This window comes from Ambystoma mexicanum, chromosome 5p (assembly GCF_040938575.1).
Source record: "Ambystoma mexicanum isolate Mex_15411 chromosome 5p, UKY_AmexF1_1, whole genome shotgun sequence".
NCBI classification, from domain to species: Eukaryota; Metazoa; Chordata; class Amphibia; order Caudata; family Ambystomatidae; genus Ambystoma; species Ambystoma mexicanum.
The window spans coordinates 711,284,803-711,310,066 of NC_090930.1; positions in this window are offsets into that span (position 1 = coordinate 711,284,803).

Below are 25,264 nucleotides of genomic sequence, written 5' to 3' on the forward strand. Positions count from 1 at the left end.
AGAAGGTTCAGTCCAGTTGTTGTAAAGAAAGGCACCTGAGCGAGACATTTAAACCCAAGAATGGGCTTCAGGTGAGGAGAGGTGTGGAAGGAGTAGTTTAGGGAGAACCAGTCCAGAGTCCTGAGAATGCTGCAACAGCCGAAGGAAGAATGCCAGCAGAGGTTGATGTGAGCAGAGAAGGCGGGTGAGACTGCGTTGTGTGTGCAGCAGGAATCGGCATCGTGGACGGAAATGGGTGAAGAGGCCCAACCATATGGGAAACGTGCTCACAACCCCACGTGTGCTACATTAGCGATCGGATAGACGCAGAGGTGCAACAGAGCTGGCAGAGCTCCGCAAAGAGGCAGACAGACCTCTGAACTTACGGGGAAGCTGGCAGTGGTGTGGGCTGAGTGCAGAAACTTCATCGCAGCAGCAGAAAGTGAAGCAGAGACGCCACAACAGACAAGTGAGTTGGCCTGAATTCAAAGGGGAACCTGGGGCGCTCTGAGCAGAACACTTTGCAGAAATGTATGATTTTGAATACCGAACTAATAAAGTGAAGAGGCGATGAGGGTGAAATTCCCCTTCTCTGGGATACCAATTTGTGGAAACCTGTAACGTGCATTGCCTACAGCCAAGAGGCTATAAAGAAGTAGTAACAATGTGACAAGGGTGCAATTCCCCTTCTTGGGATACCAATTTGGGGAAACCTATAAACGACATTGACCACAGTCAAGAGGCTGTAAAGAAGCAGTACAAAGACAACAAAGGTGCATTTCCCCTTCTTTGGGATACCAACTTGGGGAACCTGTAGCCCACATTGTCAAGAGTGAAGAGACTATAAAAAGAGGCAGCCATCATTCAATCCTCCTCACATTGGATACTGGTGTGGAGAACCTTGGAACAACTATTGCCATTAAGACTGATTGTAGTTTTAAGAGCTTCTTCTGGGCAGGCAAGTAAACCAGGAAAGGGAACCATAGTAGTTAGCCCTGGCAGCCAAGTATACCAGGAAAGAAGAAGATATTTTGAAGAAGTGTGGTTGCTGTAAAAAGGTGTGGTGGAAAGAACTTGGTAAACATATTATCATTCTGATAAACTGTTACTTTCCCAAAGGTAGTTGCTGTGCTATCCTGACACAAGTATTCCATTTGAACAAGTGTGATATGTTAATAATGTCTTTGCACCTTAAAGGAATCAATTGCCTTGGTTCATGAACTTATGTTTTGTGAAAGAGACATTGGTATTATTAGGAAGGATATTGTGTCCTCATTCTCCTTGATCTATCCTCTGCTTTCGACGTGGTCAACCACGCCGTCCTGCTCAATCGCCTCTGTGACAACCTGGGTATCTCTGGTGAGGCCCTGGCTTGGTTGACCTCTTGTCTCACTGATCAACCCTCCCAGGTTCAACTTGGGTCTTTCCTCTCTTTCTAGTTGTGATGTACCTCAGGGGTCCAACCTCTCTGGCCTTTCAACCACTATCTGGAACTTCTTGCCCACTGCATTTCCACTCTCTCTGTCCTAACTTTCATTGTTATGCGGATGACACCAAACTCTCCTTCAGGCTTCCCTCAGCCAGTTCTTCTCCTTCTCTCATACCAGATTGCCTGTCTGCAATTCAGCAATGGTGTGCCTCCAACGATCTCTGCCTTAATGCCAGGAAGACTGAGGTCCTCCTTATTGGGACACCTGCTCCCTCCTGTCCTCTCTCACTCTGGCCACCCACGGTGGGCCCTCTACCTGCTCCTTCCAGTGAGGCTAAGAACCTCTTGGTTATTTTTGACTCCACCCTCTCCTTCTCTTCTCACATCTTCGACGTCTCTAAGAAGTCACACTATCAGCGGCACCTCCTCACAGGTATTCTTCCTTTTCTCACTTTCCTCCAGAAGCTCACTGTCTCCAGAGCCCTGGTCCTCTCTGGGCTTGACTACTGTAACAGCCTCTTTCTAAATCTATCTGCCTCTACTCTTCACCCTTTACAACTTATCCAGAACAGGGCTGCGAGACTTGCCCTTGGCCTCAAGCCCAGGAATCGTATCTCTCCAGTACTTAAATCTCACCTCTTTCTCCCTTTGGCTGCAAGGATCAAGTTCAAGACCCTTTGCATCGCCCACAAGGCTTTCTGGAGCAGAGGCCCGCACTGCCTCCAACTTTCAATTCCTAAGCATCTTCCTTCTCGATCCCTCCCCTCATTCACCTCCAACTCTCTGAGGATCAGATGCTTCTCTAGACAGAAAGTGGGGGTAGATCTCTTTCCTCTGCTAGGGAGTCCCTCTGGAACGGCCTCCCTACCTCTCTCAAACTTGAGCAGGACCACCTCTGGTTCCGGAAGCAACTCAAGACCTTTCATTTTGCTTTGCTTCCGCTTTCTCTCTCCCTCTTCCTTGCTGATGTCCCTGACTGCTCTGCACACTGGTCTCCTAGCCTCCGACTGAACTCGGGTCCAGGCTTCTGCATGTCCATGTCCCTTGCACTGCCTCTGGAACTCCCTTGCACTTACGGGTCTGTATCTGAAACCCTACAGTCCCCTGATTCTCTGCACTTATGAGCCACCTACCGACAGCACTTATGAGCTACCTGCACCCCCTCCAGCACTTCTTCCCCCCACAGTTGCGTGATCTGAATGACACAGGTCGAGTCAGATCGTTGTTTTGTCCTCACCCTGTCCTCCCTTCCTTGTCTTGTTGCACCAAGAAACACTTTGTACAGGCACGTTATAAATGACTTATCATATCATATCATAACAATTGCTTTGAACAAGTGTTTATGAAAGAGACTTTTAGTTTGCCAAGTGGAAGGCCACACTGGAAGGAAGGGATCTTTTGTGTTGAATTGAATTGAACTTTGTTGAATCAGAACTTTTCCAAAGGTACTTCTGCATTGATCCAGGGGAAGGGAACACAATGCTGGTCACAAGGAGTACTTTCAAAACCTTATAAGTTTGAACTTTTACACTGTTGTGTTGAATTGAAGACAGCAAGATATGCCTTGTATCATTTTGTTGTATGTATTAGTGTGAGAGTCAGAGACTTTAAGACACAAGAAAGGTCATTGTTTCTTTAGATTAGTTTGCTAGGTAGGGACATCCCTGTTAGGATAGGGCAAGATAGGCGTTTATCTCACCGCTTTTCATTTTAATCAATGGCAAACCTTGAGAAAACTCTACCTTTGTGATTGTCTCACATTTCTCACCCCTCACAGTGTCCAAAGTGTGCAAAGAGACAGGGTAGAAGTGGCCTGAAGCCCTGGCCCTGTCTCTGTTTGCCATGCACAATAGTCCCCAGTGTGTAAACAAACTGTCTGCCACACAAAATCCTCACAGGTCGTCCCATGAGAATGGAAACTTCAGCCAAGCAGTTCCCCACATCCAAAGTTTCCTTTAGAGGATGATACATTACTCCAGTACTGTTTCATGTTGATTGAAACTGTTTGATCTCTCCACACTGAGGTCTGTGAAGACCTGCCTGAACCAGCTACTGGGTCCTGTCATCCTCTGCAGCTAGGAGACTGAATACTGGCCAAGGTCCATCTGTAAAATTCTGCCCAGATGGAGCAGCTTGTTCCAGGTCCTTCTAAGTACAAACATTACAATCAAATGTGTTGAGATCTCAGCCTAGGTTCTTGCAGCACATTACCACAAGATCACCACCCCAGCCAACGATACCACCTCCGCTTCAACCGATCTTCCTCGGCTTGGCTCCAGTCCCACTATGACTTCTGACTACTCCACCAGTGATGCTGCTGGTTATTTGCTAGTGTCAGACTCTTCCAGTGCTGCTGAAATGGAGCATCCAGTACCAGAGGACAAGGTTATGGCCCTCGACCACCCAGTATACTTATGTGCTGAACCCGGAACCCACAGCTTTTGAACCTCTTCCACACAGTGATGTCCCTGCGGGAGCTATTGCGAAAGCTCCTTCATCTGGCATTCAAAGTTCCAGAAGAAACTGCCCTGGTTAAGACCCCACTTCTGGCGTACCAGCTTTGGTGTCTAACACCCCCACCAAGGATTTTGCAGCGCAGCCCCCAAAAGGTATGCTTTGCGATCCGGTGGAAGAGTCCCCAAGATCCAATAGCTTTGAACAAAGTGTCAACTAGCCAGGTCACTCGCCTCTGGATTTGTCCCCTCAATGATGATGAATCTCCACCAAGTGGTGGTGCTCTGGCAAAGAGTAGACGGTACCACTGTTGATGAACCGATACTTGCAAGTTGTGGACTGTGTTGTTATCACTTGCTGATCAGTCTTTTTGTTATAGTGATCCTCATATGCACATGGCTCTGGTATTTCCCAATTACCAACTATGGACTAAGGAATTCTTTGTTCAGTATCTGATTTCTGTTGGATCTTTTGAACAGTGACATTTATCTTGTTGCCAATTCAAAGAGCCTATAAAACTTTGAACCTGTAGTTCTGGCCTGGCAAACTTATTTCACTTGTGCGACGCACATCGCCTGTCCTGATGAACTGAACCGAACCTTGTCTTCTAGCCACAGACCTGGATTCCTGAACCTGGGCACTCAAGGATTGGCCATAGTGTACACTATGTCTGGCTATATTTCTGTTATTGTTATTGTCAGAATATTGATATATCATCATTTCACTGTGACTGCTGCTTATCTCACTAACTGTCATGAAAACGATGGCCCCTCTGCACACCTCTGCGTTCACATTAAAAACACTTACCTGCACTGCTTGGCAGTACACCTGTATTTTTATCTTACTGACTGCTGGTTCTGTGCCCACCTGCCTCATGATTTACCCTCCAAGTTCCGAAGCGCCAATTTCTTCCAGTGGGGGATATCTGACTGGATCTTAAGCTGTCACCCAGTCCCATGGTCCGGACCCTGTAGGGATGTTCATGCTCACTGGGGTATACCGGTCCTCCAAATTTCCTCACCCCAGACCAAGTATGCACCAAGCCAGCAGCACTCCACCTTTACTCCCATACAACTGGCCTTGTATGCGACATCAACCCAGGTCCTTTGTTTTTGGGAACCTGCAAATGTCATTATTATTAGTCCAATTCCAGTAAAATCATTAATAATGTCGCATTTGCCTTCAACCTTAATTTTTCGTTTTCCCAGTCTGGGTACACCACAACTTCCAGAACCTATTTCATTTGTAGGGACAGAGCATATCACTGGCTGCTCATTGATTGGTGAGGGAGTTGTTACATGGGATATGTTCTGCCCTCAGTGTGTCATACTCCCAACTTTCCTACTCAGCTCTGCCTCGGGAAGAGCACTGCCTGGGAAACCTTTATTTCTGGGGTAGGAAATCTCATACCAGTCCTTGGGAGCAAGATAAATAGAGACTGTCTGACCAATTGTCACGGTTAGGAGAGGATATTTCAAATACCACAGCTTCCTCCTTGACTCAATTATCCCAAGAATAAGTAGCCATCCAAACAATGGTGCTGCAGAATCGTATGGCTTTAGACATCGTCCTAGCTTCACAAGGAGGAGTCTGTGCAATCATGAAGAGTAAGTGCTGTACTTTGGCACCCAGTTACTCAAGTAATATTACTGACATCGTCCCTCATATTCATCACACTGTTAGCCTCCTTCACATGAGTCCAGAGGCTCCCAGGACATTTGCGTCTTGGATTGATGATATATTAGGACCTTCGGGTACAGCTATTTGTCAGATCTGACTCATAGCACTAGTCATAATTCTAAGTCTTGCCTGTCTGTGGATGGTTTGTAATTGTCTCGATTATCGAGCATGCAACACCTGCTCTGAAGTCTCTCAGAATGCCCAAGTGCTTTGCTGTAATGCCACGAGAGAAATAATGGTGTGATATGCCTGTATCTGATGTTTGTTCCCCCAAAGATGTATGTAATGAAACTGCAGTTAAGGTCTCATAGGAGGTGATTGTGGGGGAAAGTCTGGAATCAAAACCTGTATGTACTCGCCTAGCATACTGCTGCATTGCAATAATGAGTAGATACTGCAAACTTCGATGTTTAAAGAACTGTTTCTTGCTTGTGCAAGGTGTGGCATCAAACTTTACTGTGCATGTCCTTGCACTGAAGACGCTTCCCCTAGTGTGTATCTATGCTCATCACCACATGTCTCACTTGTGACGTGTTTCCCTTTTGGAATATGTAAGTATGTTTTAGGCTTCCACTTTCTTAGGAAAAGTGGCTTTAGTAGATGCAAGTCATCATACTGTAATGGTGTTTGTCTGCCTCAGACTGTGGGTGAATTCTTGATTTGTATATTCAGCTCCACTAAATGTATCACTTTATGCTATCCTTCCTGATAATCATGCCTTAGATGTAAGAGCGCAGCTGGTATCAAAGACTTGGATAGAGGGGTTTTGTTCCCTGCTTGTAACATTGTTTCATTATGATTCATTACCCTGTCTGGAGCTCCCTTTCCATTGAAATCCCTCAGAATAGTCAGTGGTCATTGTTTTCCAAAACACTGCAGATTACCCTAATAAGCCCTTTTTGAGACATAGGGGGGTCATTCCACGTTTTCTGGTCTGAGTAAAATGCTGGCAAAACATGCCGGTCATTCAGTGACCAGCACTTTTTGCCGGTGGGGATTCAGTGATTTACCTGCAGCCAAGAGCAGGAGGTAAATCAGGCCCCCACTGGCAAAAAAAGCAATTTTTCCTGGCACCAGTATTACCGCTGCCGGAAATATCAGCAATCCCCTACATGGAGTTCTATGGGACTCCATGGATTTACTGCCCTTTCCACCACCTGTAATATCCTGGTAATTCCGGGATATCAGGTGACAGAAACAGTAGGTCAGTTTGCCGGTATCCCACCACAATTCCCAGCGGGATACTGGCAAAATTATAATGAGGGCCATACATTTCTGAGTCCGTCTCATATTGATCTTACTCTACTTTGTGACAACATCCGTCAAAATTACAAAACTCAAAATAAGTGCAGAAAAATGTATCCAATGCAAAGTCTATTAAAAAACGAACATAATCCCATCAATCAAAACAAGTATGAACTGCACAGAAGGCATATTGATACCAAATTCAAAACTTCAACAACACACCATAGATACAAACCCCTTTTATTAACACACACCCTTCACCTAAAGTAACATATAAAGGCACATACAATTCTTTCACTGACACTTGCACCAACCGTTCGTGATGCAAAAGTAAGGTCTACACAGGAACGAACATCCAGAAACATAACCGTTTCATAGAGTGACACCTATTTTATCTGGTGTCCTTCTCATAGGCACGATGTGTACTTCTCAAATGAGTTAATGCCATGTAGTGTGGACAGCATCAGACAAAATCAACAGCAAATCAATGAACATGTGTGCATTCACAAACAAGGTAGAACTTATGGACATACGCATGTAAAAACGTGCATGCATCTTCTCTTTAAACAAATGAGGGAAATCATTTGCAAAAAGCTTTAAAAAAATGTTATGGTTAATTGCCATAAAAGGTTCAAGTGTTTATACGTAGGCAATGCTTGTTGGGAATGCCGATGTTCAGGGTTCACGTTGATAATCAACTTATAATTAAACATATATTTAAAGACTATAGAAAACCGACAGTAAACCCAACATCAACAATAAACAAAATCAGGTCGTGAAAAAAAATAAACAAAATAAATAATAAAACCTCAAAACATTTTTGTTTTTGTTATGTTTAGAGAGGCTCCGAGATTAGCTTCCTCGCAACTATTTAGTGTGACGGGGTTTTCTTTGTATGCCTGGGGGTTATGTAGGTCGGGGGAGGGAGTGATAAGAGATTGGGGGCAGAATAACGAATAATGTATGTATCGCTACCGTTCTGACCCTTTGTGAAAGGGGGCGCAGTTAAGTGTTTCATTGCACCTTCTGGGCATGCTTTATGATCCCTGAATGGCTGAATTAAGTTATAATGTTTGACATCAGCCAGAAAGAAAAGTGCCATTAATGTTTGCATTAGCTCACAATCCCGGATCACCTGTATGCAGAAAGCTCATTTAAAATATAAGCGATGGTGCCTCCTCGAGACGCAAGGGATTTATCCAACGATGATCACTGGTTACAACAGTGTGTGAAAGGGGGTTTGTTATTTGGTTTCTGGACCATAACATCATTAACATTTCCAAAGTGGATTTTGACCCCCATGCTCAATTGGGCTTGGCATATTGCTCAATGGTTTTGCATTGACGGTTGGCTCAATGCATGCACCTAATCACAACTATCCCGTTTTTTTGAGCATTCAACTCTTCAATTAATGCCTGCCCATACTATCTATCTAGGCCTCAACCCCAGTAAGGATAGACAATTGAGAAGCCAAAATCTAGACAGGCCTTGGTCCACTGATGGTATACGATAGGCTTGATCTCATTTGGCGAGACACTAACACCTTCCTGATTGACAAGTCTTATGTTTCTACATGTATGGTCACTGTTCCCTGATTCATTCACTCTGGGTCCCCTTGCCCTGGGTCATTCCGGTACATGCTAAATGTACTTTTAAATATTGGTGTTGGTGGGTTTTTTAATGTAAACTGTTAATAGATAAGTATTTCTTTGTAAATGTGAAGAAGATACTAGATTACATCACAATTGTTGAAAGGTCTGCAAGGTATGGATGGGTGTGGGTCCCTCTCAAAGATTTCATGATTTATTGCATTGGTTACTTTCTATGGAATCATAAAATGGACTGAAAAACAGAAATTGTAGGTCAATTTGAACGTGCAGTAGATTAAAGTACAACAGGAGCATTTAAAACATGTTCAATTTGGGAAGGACAGGCAGAAGATTAACGGTAAACCTGATAATATTTGGAATGAGGTTAAAGTACACCATCAAATCGAGGCAGATGCTCATTTAAGGCATAACCAGGGTTTGAAGATAGAGTATGGTGATCAACCAGGCTTTATTCTGCCCCCTATAAGCCAGGAAAATGCCTCTAACAACGAGTGAAGGACGTTAGGGATTCACAAGGCATCATGTTTCAGGGCCAAAGATTTATTGAAATGTATGCATGGGCTAATTTCCACACTCATATAGGAACGAAATTCATTTTAGTTAGAGAGGTATTGACTTTTCTATTCAGAGTAGATCCATTTTCATTTACTGGCTAAAAAGGCGTATCAGTTGTGTATGTTATCCTGACACTAACAGACATTTCTGCTGCTGGTATAACCCTTCTTCCTGTAAAGCCTATGGGGGGATGATGAACTGCCCTTTGAAATGCATACACTGTATGTTAAAGAGCTACTTTCTTAAATGTGCATACTATTAATTGATATACGACAGGGAGGAAGATGTCAACAATCCTGGGGGCATGCTCGGGTTTTCATGTTTCCTATTAAGGGCAAATATATCTCTCAGACATCTCATAGAGCTGAACATCTGACAAATGCAGATAATAAGATTTTTACTCTCCTAATAGAAGAAAAGTTGCCACTGCTTTAACTGAAAGGCTAGCACTGCTGATATGCCAGCTCATCAGTAAGGACCAACATAGGTTCATCAGTGGCTGGTGAATCGCTGACAAAACCAAGTTGGCATATACCATTTTCAGCATCTATGTCCAGAGGAACTCATTCCTAACTTGCATTTCTAGAGATGCCAAAAGGCTGCTTAAGTGGTGTGGACCTTCCATTGATCTCGAGAATGGGTCTCCATGAAGATGCAATTTCAATGATTCAGGAATCCGTGTTGGTCGAGAAATCAACCTTTTTTTTGGCTATAGCAGGTACTCTGTAGGGGTCCTTCATTGTTTTGAATTTTTTAATTCCACATTTTGCTAAAATCATTGAGTTAGATCCTGAGATCCCTCCATTTCATTTGCCTGAATTCATCGATACTCTATCACATTATATACTGATGACATTTTAATATGAACCACAGATCTAATGAACCCGATTATTTGATCGACTCAGGTTGATAATAAATTTGTTTCCATCTGGGATTATAACCAAAATATTGAAAAGACCCAATGGACCTTTTTCTTCAATATAAAATTCAAGACCCTGTTCTAGTTTGATGGTCATTCCACAGCAAACATGGTTTCCCTTTGGCAGTTTATGTTCCCCAGCATGCATGTCCAATAGAGGGGCGTTCTGCTTCCCCAGCCTCACAGGGCTATTGGGAATGCAGGCTGCGGAACTGCATGTCTGAATATGCCAGGAGGCACTCTAGTGCCTCCCCACATATCCAGACTCAATGGGGCGCTGTCAAAGTGGCACTCTGGCTCCTGCACGCATGTGCAGGAACCAGAAAGCACTCTGGGGCACATCCCGGTTCCTGTTCTTGTGCATGGGAGCTGGAGGCCCCTTGTCACAGGCAGGAGGCAGTGTCATAGAGCAGCAGGTCCAAATCAGAGCTGACGTAAATATAAAACGTAATTTTGTACATGTATGTTGTGTGGGTGTGTGTGTGTGTGTTTATTTGTTGCGTGAATGAGCAAGTATATGATGTACGGGTGGTTGGGTGTGTGTGTGTGTGTGTGAATGACCGAGTGAATGCTGCATGCATGTGTGTTTGAATGAGCGAGTGAATACTGTCTGACATGAATGCTGTGTGCGTGAGCGACTGGACATGAACCTGTTTGAATGAGCAAGTGAATGCTGTGTGAATGCCTTTCGAAATTACTGCTGTCTGTGTAAGTGCTGTTTGAAAATGAGTGTTGTGTGAATGAGCGATTGAATGCTGTGTGAATGTGTGTTTGAATGAGCAAGTGAATGCTGTCTGACATGAATGCTGTGTGTGTGAGTGAGTGGACATGAACCTGTTCGAAAGAGCGAGTGAATGCTGCTTGAATGCCTTTTGAAATTACTGCTGTCTGTGTAAATGCTGTGTGAATGTGCGTTCCAATGAGTGAGTAAATGGACCTGTCCTTGGGTGGGGGTTGTGCCGGCCCAGGAGGTTGATCTGAGCGGAGGGAGGAGAGATTTTCTACTGGGCACCTATGGTACTGTATCTTAGATGCCCGGTAAAAATTGTCATGCCACATAAAAAAATGCCGAGGCTGGCTACATCAAAATGCAAGTCTACCCGCGTAATAACTTTTCCCACGCTTTCAGCAACAATGATAAATGTTATTATGTGGCTAGACTGACATTTTGATGTAGCCAGTCTAGCCGGGTCTTACTGTGGCTTGACATTTTTACTGGGCATCCATGATATTGTGTCATAGATGCCCAGTCAAAACGGTCATGCCACAGGGCTTCTCTAGTCCAGGCGAATTCAGAGCTACACTGGTTACACCAAAATGCCAGTCTTGTCATATAATAACACTTATCATGATTGCCTAATCATATATGATACTTTATCATAGATGCCCAGTATAAAATGTCAGGCCACAGTGGGAAATGTCTAGACTGGCATTTTACTGCAGCCAAAATAACTATGTCTTACTGTTGCATGACATAAATACACATTCTCAGTTTCCATAAATCAGTAGATACCCTTTTGGGATGGCACACAGACACTTTCTATACCCTGAGGTGACTCACATAACTAGGACACTGTGGACATTGATATATCACTGGTACATTTAGATCAATAGTGAGTTTGGTGTCAAAAAGAAAAGGTTAGGGGAGGAAACAATGGTTAACAAGTTTCTCAAACAGGTAAGCACTTTTGAAACCCCCAATGCAATGTAGATTAACCCTTTCCCAGCGATACAAGTAAATAATGTATGACTTTTTGGAGGGGCAGATCAAAACACAAAGTCAGAGGTTAGAAGAGTATATCAGGGAGCCAGGACAGCCAATGCCACTTGAGCAAATTCAAGGGGAGCTGAAGGTCTTCTTGAAGGTAAGTAAAAAGTCTTGCACAATGGTATAGAGAGTTTTTGTTGAAAAAGAAATCGCTGTTGAGTCACAAGCTGGTAGGCTTGCGAAAGGCAGAGCTGCAAGCAACACTACAAAAGGCAGTAAATGCAAGTCTCAACTGAGAGCAAGCAAACTACACAGCAAGAGGTAAGTACCCCTTAGTGCACAGTACCTTAGGTCTGAAAGAATTGGTTTCAGCTGGCTTCTGTTCCTGCTGTAGCATGGCAGATCCTGTTGTTCTTGGGCCTCAGTCGTGGGGACAAGAGGGAGGATGTCTTGGGACTCCTGCACTACGATTTGAGGGTCGGCAGCAGCATTGTGCAAAGTTCAGATCAGCGTCACTGTGCGATTTCAGCTTCTCACGAATAGCACCACCGCTGTTCTTGGACACCTTGTGGACTTTCCTTGCTTCTGGGGTCCAGCACTCTGTTGGGGTGGCTGAGGTTTGGTAAGCCTTGCTTCTAGGGAGTCCAGAGGATCTTCCTGGAGCTCGGGTCCAGCTTAAAAATGATGCACTCGATTTTTGTGTTCCTGTCCCTGGCTCTTGGTTCCTGCAGCAGCAATGGAAGTAGAGCCAGCAAAGAGAGGATTTCCAGATGAGTTTGTCTTGGGGACGATTCCTCCCACCAACCCAAGGGGAGAAGTCATCCTTTGCAGGGCTTCTCTAGTCGAGGCGAATTCAGAGCTTCAGCACTACAGCAAGGCTTCACTCACACAGCAGGGTGTCTGTCCTCCAAGGCCAGCCAGCCAATCTCCTTTGAGTGCATTCCTGTAACCAAGGAGACTAAACACAGGGAGTTTCGGGAACCTCCCTCGACTTCTGCCCTGCCAGACAGGCTGGAGCCATAGGCGGGCTTCATCAGTGAACCCCGCCAAAGACGAAACGAACAAAGGGACCAAACCTGGTTTGGCGCACAGAGTAAATTTCAAGGACCTTTACAAAAAGAAATGGCGAAAAAAGACCGGGCCATTTTGACAAAATGGGCACCCATGAGTGCAATACTGTAGCTGAGGAATCAGTCTGCGGTAAAAACACACAATGGTAGGAAAAATTAAACCACTGCCACCAGCCATTAATTGGAGAAAGGGTAACATAAAAATGTTACATGAGAAAGTAGACAAAGGCGATACTAAGTAACCCCTCCAGCACTCTACGTAAGATAGTGTGTGCTGGGTCTACAAAGTTACCAAAGGTAAAGTAAAGTCAATTTCACTTTACTGCTCGGGGAAACAGTAGTTTATCCAATAGAAGGTATTTAAACCTTTGAGAAATCGAAAGGACTTCTCTGTGCCACTGCACTGAAGGTGCTGTGTGTCACAATGTAAAAAGTGATGCCTATGGAGTTTGTCAGACTCCAAAAACGAAGAGAATACAGAATCCAAATCAGAGCAAAACACCTGGTTGAGGGAGAAAAATGGCTCACTCACTCCAAGGTTAAAATTGAAAAGTCCAGAAAAAGAGCTGGGGGTCTCCAAGGAGGTAGAAATTAAACGCCACACATGAAAATTTTCTCTAACACTGGATCTATCTTAAAGCAAGCATGATAAGCAGTATTACATGGCTAGACTGGCATTTTTGTGCAGCCCTCTTACTTTGGCATGGTATTTTTTGTACTGGCCATCTAAGATGAAGCAAGCATGATAAGTGTTGTTACCTGTCTGGACTGGCCTGCATTGCAGCAGCCAGTTTCAAGATGTTTTCTTATTGTAGGTTGGCATTTTTAATGGAAAAGCCAACAGCAGGACTATGTTTTGACGTTCAGGTACTGGCATATATTGGCAGTGGCAGCCTGAACAAGTTTTCTAATGGCATCATTATTGGCTTTATGCGCAAAGAACATATGAGTATGTTCTTACATGCAAATACTGGCTTAAATAGGTGCAACCAGCATCTTTGTTCCAAGTATTGACACCCCTTCAATTAAAACATTGTCCAGCCACTCCTGCCTGCTCTCTCACCTTGGAGAATTCGAGAATTCATTAACACTTTTGAGAAACTAGTAAGGAGAATTCAGCTTAGTAAAATATGTTTTTAAATATTAGTTTATTACGTAAAAGAATATCTGTGGTAAAGAATTCAAATGTCTCTTTCCTCATCTATGTTGGCTATGATTTCGACCGAGGTATAGTTGGGCTTGATACAAGCTCAAACCTTTACTCTGAAAGTGTATTTTAGGCCTACATCTGGAAGCCAGGAGGTGAGCAGCAATATTGCCTGACATAGACACTGTTGCTCAAATCACAGAGAGCTTGAATGTATATCTTATTGCATGTTAAACCTGCACATTATAGCACACCACAAACGAATATGTTAGTATTATTGTGCTCAATATCGGTTTGAGCGATTCTATCCCAATGCCTTACACTATTGCCCATAATGTCAAGAACTTGCAGCAGGTTTGATGTTTTTTACTGCAGTAAATTATGTCTGTGTGGGCAAAATATACAGGAGAACTTAAGTTTATTATGGGGACTGTTATTGAAAAGAATGAGTGCAATTTGATTTTTTTATTTTCTTAGACTGGGCCTTCTGGAGGAGGGCCATTGTGTTTATTTCTTTTTTGAAGCAATCATAATGGTTCAGTTAATAATGGCCCGTTGTTGAATACATGTCGCCCCCTGGTGGGTCAAGCTTGGTAGGGGAACTGTTTGAATTCCTCTACACGCAGAAGCGAATTTTGAAGGCTAACCTAAATGTTAAAAAAAGTGGGTCTGTTTAATTGTCATTTAGATACAATGGATTATTCAGGGTAAGTCACTCCTGACTAAAGCAGGCCCTTGGGCCTAATTCACAGAAGCATTTTATAATGGCAAAACCCTATTGGAAAACGCTCTTTGAATCAGAGCTTTAGTCTTTTTGACAATAGTATTAACAAACCATAAAAGAACACAACTATCTTAATGTGCAAGCCATCCCGCACATGTTATGTTATCCGACCCTTGAAGTGTCCATGAATGCAGAGGCTGAGCAACCCTTCAGGGCTTACATGCACTATTACCCTGCGGCACCCGCTAGCCACGATTCCTTCATCAAATAAATTAGGCTCGAATTAAATGCAGTATACATCTGTACTTCTTTCCAATCAGTCCTGTCAGTTCTAATTAGGAAGCAAACTAATCAGGTGTGGGTAATCAGTGCGAGAGGGAGAGGCATTGTTTTATGGTTATTTGCTCACTCCATTTGGTTGTATTCCAGACTATAAACACCAAAGAGAATAGGATAATCAATAACTGGTCAGCCTTCATGGGTAACAGATGTGAACGCTTCCAGCGAGCTGGAACGCAAAGAAAAAATGTGTTCTGCCCATGCTGGTATTTATAGTTTCTCTTAATGTCAGCATATTTGTTCAATACTTGAAACGAACAGTTAGTGAACTGTTAATCATACATGCATTATAGTTACAGCTAGAGCAGATTACAAGCGCAATAAATAACAGCAATACATCTATGTGGCCGTATGCCAAAACCATTCGGAACATACTGTAATAATGTTCAGATGGGTGGGGTTCCTAAAGCACATTTGCAGAATGGCTATGGTTCCGTTAGTGACTATATGGTTTCCTGTTGCATAGCTTCTGAGCATTTCTATTAATAAGCACCCAAATAGCTACAAATAAATTAGTATTTGTCAGTAGAACCTCTACTGATTTCCTATAAACCTTGTATTTACCTTAAACACATTGGGCCTCATTCCAACCTTGACGGTATCCTGGCGGTAGAGCCACCAGTATACTGGCAAAGGCTGCTACTGTTTCTGGCACTTGGTCCAAAGGCATTGCCGCCAGATTAGGAGTGCCGGCAGTGCAGTGCAAATCCCCATTCATGGAGTCCCATTGAACTCCAGAAGGGGATTTGCCGTCATTATGCCACTGCCGGTGGCGGTAATGAGGGCTTTTATTGCCGGTAGGGCGCCTGGGTTACCTCCAGCTTTTTGCTGCTGGTAAGCCAAGGTACCCAACCGAGAAACCTGTAGTTGGGTGGTCAGGTAAGGTCCCGCTATCCGCTGATACCGGTACTTTTTTACTGGCCTGCCTGACTCGGAATGAGCCAGTGATCTGACATGCCTGGGAAATTGTTGACCTGTTTCAGGGGTTTATTCTGCAGAGACAGACAATCTTTGGGACAGGGTCAACCGGCGCCATTTGTTGGCTCACCGGCTAGTTTAATGTACTGTAGGTACGGCCTCAATAGTATTGTATTTAACAATATTTGGCACAGACAAACTAGACATGCTTCCGAATTTCAGTGGCCCGTTCATGGTAGTTTTGAAATTGCCCATATAGAATATTTAGAGTCTATATTGTTGAAGAAAAAAGCTAGGCCTGCAGCGTTTGATGTGATTAAGGATTGGAGAAAGGAAGCTATGCAGCAACTTAGGAGTAAAGAGAAGCATGCATGTTGACATATGTCTAACACTGAAAAAGCATTATTGTATGATCAACAAAAACAGTCAGAATCTATTAGAAGCATATATAGGGCTTTTCAACTTGGAGTTCAGAAAATATATCCGTCTCAGGATTTTCATACCTCAGACGAGCTAATCGATAAGCTTTTGAATGAGCGTAGGACTGTTGCCACTGCACCACCTCCTTATGTGACTCTCCCTGTTGTTTTACCTCTTCCCGCTGTTGCACCTCCTCCCGTTGTTGTTCCTTTTCCTCCCGTTGTTGCTCCTCCTCCAGCTGTTGCTCCACTTCCTGTTGTTGTTTCCCCTTCTGCATCCTTGCCCTTACCGACAGTTGCTGTTCCCTTAATTCTGTCTTTAGCACCAGCGGTAGTATCTCCACTGCCTATTGTACAAGATTTGTCTGAACTTTCTTTTCCCAAGTGGTTCTGCTCCACTTGTAGCGATTGAAGGGGCAAGTGCTGATTCAAGAATAGTGACTCGTAGTACAGTATCTAAAGCCAGAAAAAGAGAATTGTATGCATGGGCTAAGAAATATATAGAAGAAGGTGAGAAATTAGCTGTCTTAACTACAATTTCTGACCAAGAAAGTATTCCCGAACATAATATATTGATAGACGGAATGGGAACGCACTTGGCTGATATTCAGAGTGATTTGACGGACATGAATGTCCCTCAGTGGTTGAGGGATTTGAATGTCCTAGCTCGCTCAAGGGCCACTGCAGAGAAAGTACATGAGCATGTTGAGAGGGTTTTTGAGTTTAAGAGGGAGTTAGATTGGTTACAGAATGATGAAATAGATGGTAATAGATTGGAAGCCTCGTATGTTCAGAAACAATTTCTTCCTTCATGTAAACCAACGAGTGAAGATACGCAAATTTGCACGATAGATGGATTTCGGCTGTTTCAGTTTCTCCCATTGAAGTATGACACGTTTAGTCAGTATGCTCCGGTAATGCAAAGGAAAGTGTTACAGGTAATGGTAGAGTACCTACAGGATGAGTTTATGAAGAAAAAGGTTTGTTGTCCTGCAGATTTTATTGTCATTTATAAGGGAGCATTTTCGCCCGATACTGCTTTGACTGCTTTGTCCCTTGATTTAGCCTTGTTGCTTAATGAACGTTCAGAATTGCCTACTTCTCAATTGCCAATGAGGGAGGTTCCTCTGACATTTGTTCCCAAAGTAAAAATTCCAGCTAATGCTGCGTCAGGCACAGCAGCCACTACTATTGAAGCTCATTATGTCTCACAGTTTGTTCATGTGACATCTTCTAGACAGGAAGTGAATACCATTAGACAAATGATTCCAGATATCAGGAAAAATCCAACAGGATTTTATAAAGAAATGTAATCTGTCTTGCATTTATCAGTTTTCAAGCTGGGTGATATAGACTTGTTGTTCACTGTGATCCTACCTGCTGATTTATGGAAACAGATAGGAACTGTAGATGATCAGGCAGGGCTGGGTGACACATGGGTTAACTTTGTATGGATAGATGGAGAAAGGAATGCTGTTGAGAAACCGCCACAGGTGATATTGACACTGCCAGACACAATAGTAAGTAAATTGAAAACTTTGGTTCCAGAGAGAAGAATAGTTTGGGACAAGTTTACAGGTTGTATCCAGGGGCAATCTGAAGGCGCTAGGGAATTTATTTATCATTTCGAACAAGTGTTTTCAGATTTCAGCGGTCAGGATTTAAGTACCGAATCAGGAAAAAGGCTGTTTGTAGACAAATTTGTGCGTGGATTGTTACCTGATATCTAATCACAAATTATGACTTCTGAAAGCAGCTGGCAAGGTAAATCACTGTCTGAAGTATTGCATATGGCTCAGTATTATGAAAATAGAGTCAATACTGAAAAAGGGAAGATAGAAAAAAAAAGGGAGACTTGAAGACAAAATCATTGTTGCAACAAATGGTAAGAGGAACCAGAGGTGGGAATACATAGTTCAGAGGTAAATTTGCACCACAGAGTAATGCGCAACTGGGCCCTGTACACTTGAACCAATGTGCTTATTGCAGACAAGGTAATTGGCAAGCACAATGCCCGATCCTTCCACAGCGATCAAATAACACGTATGGTACCATGGGTAGACGATCCAGAGGCCGTCCTGGGATAGAGGGTCCTGGTAGAAGTTAGTTCGCTCAGAATCAACAGTCGTTTTCATAGGATAGTCAGCAGCATTGTGCAAATAATGGGAACATTTTTGATAATCCTTCCACTGTCTATTTTTCTGAGGATATTGCATTTGATGATGTACTGTTCCGTTAGGACATCCCGAAGTAGAGTCTGGAACCAGTACCTATTCCCGTTGATCAGAAAGGGCCCTACGTTGAGATGAAGGTGGGGAATAGGAAGCATCTATTTTTGATAGATACAGAAGTACAGACGTTTTCTGTTTATCTTTCACTGGTTCCAGATATTCCACTATCAGGGCAGAACAACATTTCTGTAAGGTTCTCTGGTACGCCAGTGGTTAGTTCGGTTTCTCAGCCGGTAACGATTTCACTGCGGCCATTCACCAATTCATGTCCATTTCTTTTGACAATGAATTGTGGCGAGAACTTGTTGGGGTTGAATCTGTTGAAAGAATTGAATGCTGTATTTTATTGTTCCCCGGATCGAGTGCATTTAACGATTTCACCTCAACGAACTTCTGTTTCACAATTCTTGATTAGGCCTTTACCAACTGAATTGGATAAGGTTCCGGCCTGTTTATGGGTGGTTGATGATAATGACGTTGGTATTTTGCACACGGAGCTTGTTAAAATTGTGTTGAAGCCAGGTGTTAAACTACCACGTATTCCACAGTATAAAATTTCAGTTGATGGTGAACAAGCTTTATAGAGTATAGTTTCTGATTTTGTACAAGTTTGTGTAATAGTCTGATTTTACTGGTGTAAAAGAAAGGGGATAATGTGATTCCTTTCCGTTTTATTATTGATTTACGCGCTATCAATAAAATTGTAGCTCCACAATTTCCGATTGTGCCTGATGAGACTACTATATTGACAATGTTTCCAGCTTCAGCTACTCATTCCAGTATTGTGAATCTAAAGAATGCTTTATTTAGTATTCCTGTATATTCCTGTATATGTTGAAAGTAGATATTTGTTCGCGTTCGCCCTAGGGGGACACTCCTTTACATTTACTTGTGTGCCACAAGGGTACACTGAGAGTCCAAGTATTTTTAGTAGAGCTTTGAAGGAGCAGCTTGATAAACTTGACTTGCCTTCCACCTGTATATTGTTGCAGTATGTTGACGATCTTCTTTTAGCTGCAGAATCAGAAGTTGCTTGCAAGGAGGGCACCGTGTTGCTACATATGCATCTAGCAGAACATGGGCATAAGGCTTCATTAAAAAAGTTTCAATATCCTGCAAAGGAGGGGAGTAGACTGACACCTGAATGGATCCCTAACTTTTCATTAATGATAAAAGCAATGTTGGCATTGACAAAGAAGGGCATTTCTTTGGCTTTACCGTGGAACATGGATTGCCAGAAAGCTTTTGATCTGCTCAAGGCTGTGTTGTGTTCAGCACCGGGTTTGGGCAAACCAAACTACGACAAGGCCTTTGTGTTATATGTGCATGAATGTGATGGCTGCGCTTTGGCTGTGTGCGCTTTGGCTGTGTTAACGCAGGAACATGGAGGAAAGAATAGGCCGTGAGGTTATTTTTCTTCCATGCTTGACCCTGTTGCATGCGCTTTGCCAAGATGTTTGAGAACTGTTGCTGCTGCCGCTGCATCTGTAAAACAAAGTGAGGGTATGGTTCTGGCTAACTCCTTAACCGTGATGGTACCTCACTCTATAGACGTTCTATTAAAGAGAACGCAAACACAACATCTCACATCAGCATGATTAACAAGGTACGATCTGATTCTATTTGCACCGCATATCCAAATTAAGAAATTTTGCTCATTAAATCCGGCCGAACTATTCCCTCTTCCGCAAGAAATTGCTTGCAGTGACGAGGTGTCACATGACTGCCTCTATACCACAGAACAATAGACTAAGGGCAGAATTGACTTAAATGATACACCATTAAAAGATCCACAAGGGGAGCTGTTTTGGGATGGCTCCTGCTTCAAACTTCCAGATGGTACATCCACTGCTGCTTATGCAATCACTACATTAAGCACTATTGTGGAAACCAAAAGAATTCTGCATAACTCCACGCAGGCAGCAGAGATTATTCCATTGACTCGAGCTTGTGAACTTTCCGAAGGGCTTAGTGTGAATATTATTTACGGACAGTCAGTACGGGTGGTTCACAACTTCGGTCGATTATGGGCGGAGAGACTTCGCCTAGAACTAAGATACAACATGGTACCCTGATAGTTTGGCTACAGTTTGGCTACATTCAGCACTTGCGCTTCCTACTCAGTTAGCAATTATGAAGTGTGCAGCACACCAGAAAGTAACAGATGAAGTGGGGAAAGGAAACGCTTTTGCTGACAGAATAGCCAAACAGACTGCCATCGATTTGCATTCCAAAATGTATATAACGAGAGAAGTCACCAACACTTATGTAATAGACATAGGACTTGGTTGTATAAAAGACATTCAGGCTGATGCCACTCCAGATGAACTTAAACAGTGGGCTGAGGTTTCAACAAGTTTAGACGATGAAGGTTGTTGGGTAGATAATGGAAAACAAAAATTGATGCTGCCCTATGCTTATGTCGCCACTATAGTTACGATGGCTCATGGTCCAACTCACATATGTGCTAAAAAGATTTGTAAATTGTTAGAACCTGTCTGGGTTAATGTAAATATCTCAAAAACTGCTGAGCGTTTTGTCCAAAGTTGCATTGTATGCTTATAACATAATGTTGGGAAAGGTAAATCAAGGGGTAGTTTTGGTCCCCCCTCTATGCCTTTAGAGGTTATACACTTTGATTTTATTGAAATGGAGCGTTGTCAGAATTATAAGTATGTTCCAGTAGTTATTTGCGCTTTCAGTATATGAGTCGAAGCTTTTCCACTAAAAGATGTCACAGCAATGACAACTGAAGGAATATTCCATGCTGAAGGAATATTTTCCTAGGTTTGGTTTGCCAAGAGTTATTTGGTCGGACAATGGTCCACATTTTATCGCTGCTTTCATCCTGCAAGTGTGCGTGGGATTACAGGATCGATAAACAGTTCCATTCTGCCAGACATGCGCAGAGTGCCGGACTTGTAGAACTCCACAACAGTATATTAAAGAATAAGATGGCGAAGATCTGTGCGAATAACAATTTGAAGTGGCCAGATGCCTTACCGATAGCTCTATTGTCCATGCGGACGACCACAGAGTCTAGGAGAGGGCTCTCTCCCTATGAGATAATCATGGGGAGACCAGACAATATTTGGAATGTAACCAAACTCAAGCAGCTAAAAGATGTGACCAGTTAACTCAAAACTTGTATTTGATTTATCAACAGGTGCGAGAAGCCCTCCAAGTAAAATACAAGTGTCCAGGTCATTGACTCCGACCTGGCAATTGGGTGCTCGTTAAATCGTTTGAAAGAGCCTCCTGTCTCGCACCTTGCTGGAGAGGACCGTACCAAGTCCTCTTGGCCATGCAGACAGCTGTACGAGTGGAAGGGAAACGACACTGGATCCACGCAACGCACATCAAGAAGATACCTTTTCCTCTGCCCCACGACAAAGGGGAAGAGAAGGAGATTTTTCACTTTGATGCTCACCACAAGCCTGTTTTATCTACGGAAATCGTTCCTGAGCCCGTGGGACCAGGGGAGACTGCTGCTTTGCCTTAAAGTTCTTGGGTCTTCTGTGTCTCTTTCTTCACTGTTGAGCAATCTTACTTCCGCTTCATCACTTCCTTCAGGAAGCGACGACACTCTGTTCGCAGATCACACCGTACCTGGAGTCTTGAGGTACGATCTACGTCTGAAGCACCGGACACACAACACAGCATCTGCTGTGCCCACAAGGAATCATCGTTGAGCCAGTTCCTCGTCACTCTTTCACTGAAAAATAAACAAGAAGCAGGGACAGGCAAAGTTACCTTCAAGCAAGATAGGCCATGTGATCAGGAGCCACTGACAGATGAACTAAAAGATCCTAACGGAGAGGCTTCTAAAAGAACTCTGAGAAACAATGCCCCTTCCTAAATCCACTTGTGTGGAGCAAGTTATTGGTCTTGTGGCTGATAAAGAATCTGTTGATCAAAGATCACGGTCCTTGAGGACCCACTGTTTTGTAATCATAGTACTGGTCAGTTTCATAGTTATATTCACGCTTGGGTTCTGGTACATGGAAAGAGTGCATCCGCTTGAGACTTTGTTACCCACTGAAATTATCTCCACTGTGTCTCCATCTTTCATGCATCTGCACACTCTTCCTTCTCGAGACTCCGAACATAGGCAGGGTTATCATAATAACACTCTCCTAATGATTATGAACATGACCCATGCGATTCTGAACAGAACAAATTGCTGGGTGTGATCACACTTGCCATAACACGGGTTAAAGGGACTGGGCTGGTATATTCATCCTCTTCCTTTAACTACTGCATGCTATGCCTCCCTCAGGGCATTATTCCTTATTCATTGGAATGATAGTATTTCTGGTAACTTCGATGGGTCTAATCTGAATGAATTTGAAAAGCGAATCTTAACACCTCTGGGATGTTCTCTCTTTGCAAATAGAAGCAAACTCAATGTCGCTTCTATTAGGCCATCTGATAGACTCTACACCTTTTCAATCACTGATTTCCTTCAGGATGGCTCCCATAAGCAACTGGGATTCCATGCCTCCTTCCATTACTATTAATCATAGCCCCAACTCTGTCTCCTTCTGAATACAAAGGGAAGATTCTCAGTCAATGGGTACATTCGAGGGTTGTACTAATATTGCAAATCTAACCAATGAGGACAGACCTTTGTATATAAGAGATCCCGTTTACTTTGTTTGTGGCAATGAGGCCTATCCGTGGTTACCTAGAGATTGGCAGGGTACTTGTTATTTAGGTATATTGTTACCAGGGGTATATGTGGCTACTACTACTGAAGTTTCTAGAGCTCGTCCAAGGCGGGATGAGAATGGTGACACTCCTTCACAAGTTATGGGTGATGTAGCAAAATCCTTTGTGCCATTTTGGGGACAGATAATGAATTCTGAGGATATAAGAAGACTAGCAAGGGTACTGGAAAAAACCATCAATAGGACCACCGATATTCCATACACATGACGCTTGAGCAAAAGGCAATTAGATTAGTGGCCCTCCAAAATACGATGGTGTTAGACGTCATCTTAGCTGAGCGTGGTGGGGTATGTAAATTGGTGGGATCCACGTGTTGTGTTTTTGTCCCTGACACCTCCCCTACTATATTCAAGGCAATACAAAATCTGCATACCTTGAGTACTGAAGTACATGTCCCTGAGGGAAACAGGAATCTTAGTGCTTGGTTCTGGGACTTACTATGATTGAGGGGTTGGAAACTCTTTGCAGTCCTGATGATAGTTCTTGGTGTTCTACTGTTTTGTTGTTGTGTACAATGTCTTCCTATAACATATGTTCGATGTTAGGAGGATGTTGTGCACAAACGATAGGTACACTATGACCAAAGGTACATACACCCAAGGAAACTACTGATGTTCTAGTAATGAAGGATATTACTATCAAGGAACTGGCGATTGATATTTCTGAAGAATGCGATCAGGATGTACGGACATTGAGGCATAGGTTTTTGAATAAAGCGAATGTTTGAGTAATGCTCTTGGCTTAGGCCAAAAGGAGGGTTTGTTCAACTGAATTTGTATAATACCACCTTGTTCTGAATATTGGTCTAAGCCCATTTGCTTTGCACAGAAAACCGTGTTTCGAAATGCTCTGATTTCTAATCAACTTCGCCGCCATTTTAAGAACTATTCGCCATTTTGATTTTAACTCTTGCTTTGTGTCCCAAAATGGTGGACTGCGTTTTCAACTGCAGCCGAGACTAACGACCTTTGAGTTATGTCAACATGACCGAGAGCAGACTGTTTGTTCTGTGCAAAGAAACCTTGTGACTCGTATGAACTGCAATCCAAGTGTTGTCTTCGCTCACAAGCCTCATCCTCATATAAACAGCAGAACAACATAGAGCAAACTCAAACCGTGTGCTTTGGTTGTAATATATTGTGTTCTTTCTTGAAACTAGGCTTACTATGAGCCGGAGACCCAATACTGCCATTTGTATCTTCATGGACATGCAAACTTCATAAATCCGTAGAACAATATTGTAATATTTGTCATGTGAACTGGGCACAAACCCTGGCATGTAAATCATTAGTTTGGAGAGGGGCTGGACAAGGATTGGAAAATGTATAAAACAACTTGCATTTAGATGTCCAGCACTCTCCCCCCTCACTGTGTTTGCTGGTACACACTGCGAGATGTTGGGAGCCAGATAGCTATCTGTTTTGCTTTGAATTCTGTGCAAAAATAAAGATACTTGTATCTTTCGACCCGTGATTGGCGTATTTCATTTTGTGGTACTAAGCCTCGATATTTCTTTGGTCTTTGAAGTCAGCAAGGTCAACTACAAAGGAGAAGCCTTGGCCCATGGTCTTACTGATGAGAGATGGTAGGCTAATTGACCAAAGCGGGCAGTGGTCTGACGTTGTTCTCTGTACCTGAGTTTTGTTCTGTTCACGTGCTGCTAGTGAGCTGAATGTCCAAGGTTGGGAGAGTATGCCAACCAATCAAGAGAGGCCATGTAGCAGCATGCTATACAATGTTGCAGAAGTCAATCCACTGTTATTATTTTTCTATAATCAGTTATTATACTTATTATGGAGATAGTTTGAGGCGCACCCACTAGATAAGGGGCAGCCAATGATGTTATTAACACTTATATATACTATTGGTATATATGTTCCCCTAACCAATCCCTTCCCTCGTTAGGGTTTGCCGTTTGCCACGTAGGATGACCTCATAGCTGGCATACATCGAAGTATAAAGCCTTTATGTAATCAAAACTTAGATGAGAGTGAGTGAGCTGCATTTTGTATGTTCACCAGATTTCGCTCCTTTATTTGAGCTGACAACAAAGTAGTACATTGCCATATTTTTGGAGTCTGTCCAGTTATTTGGGTCTGAGGTCAT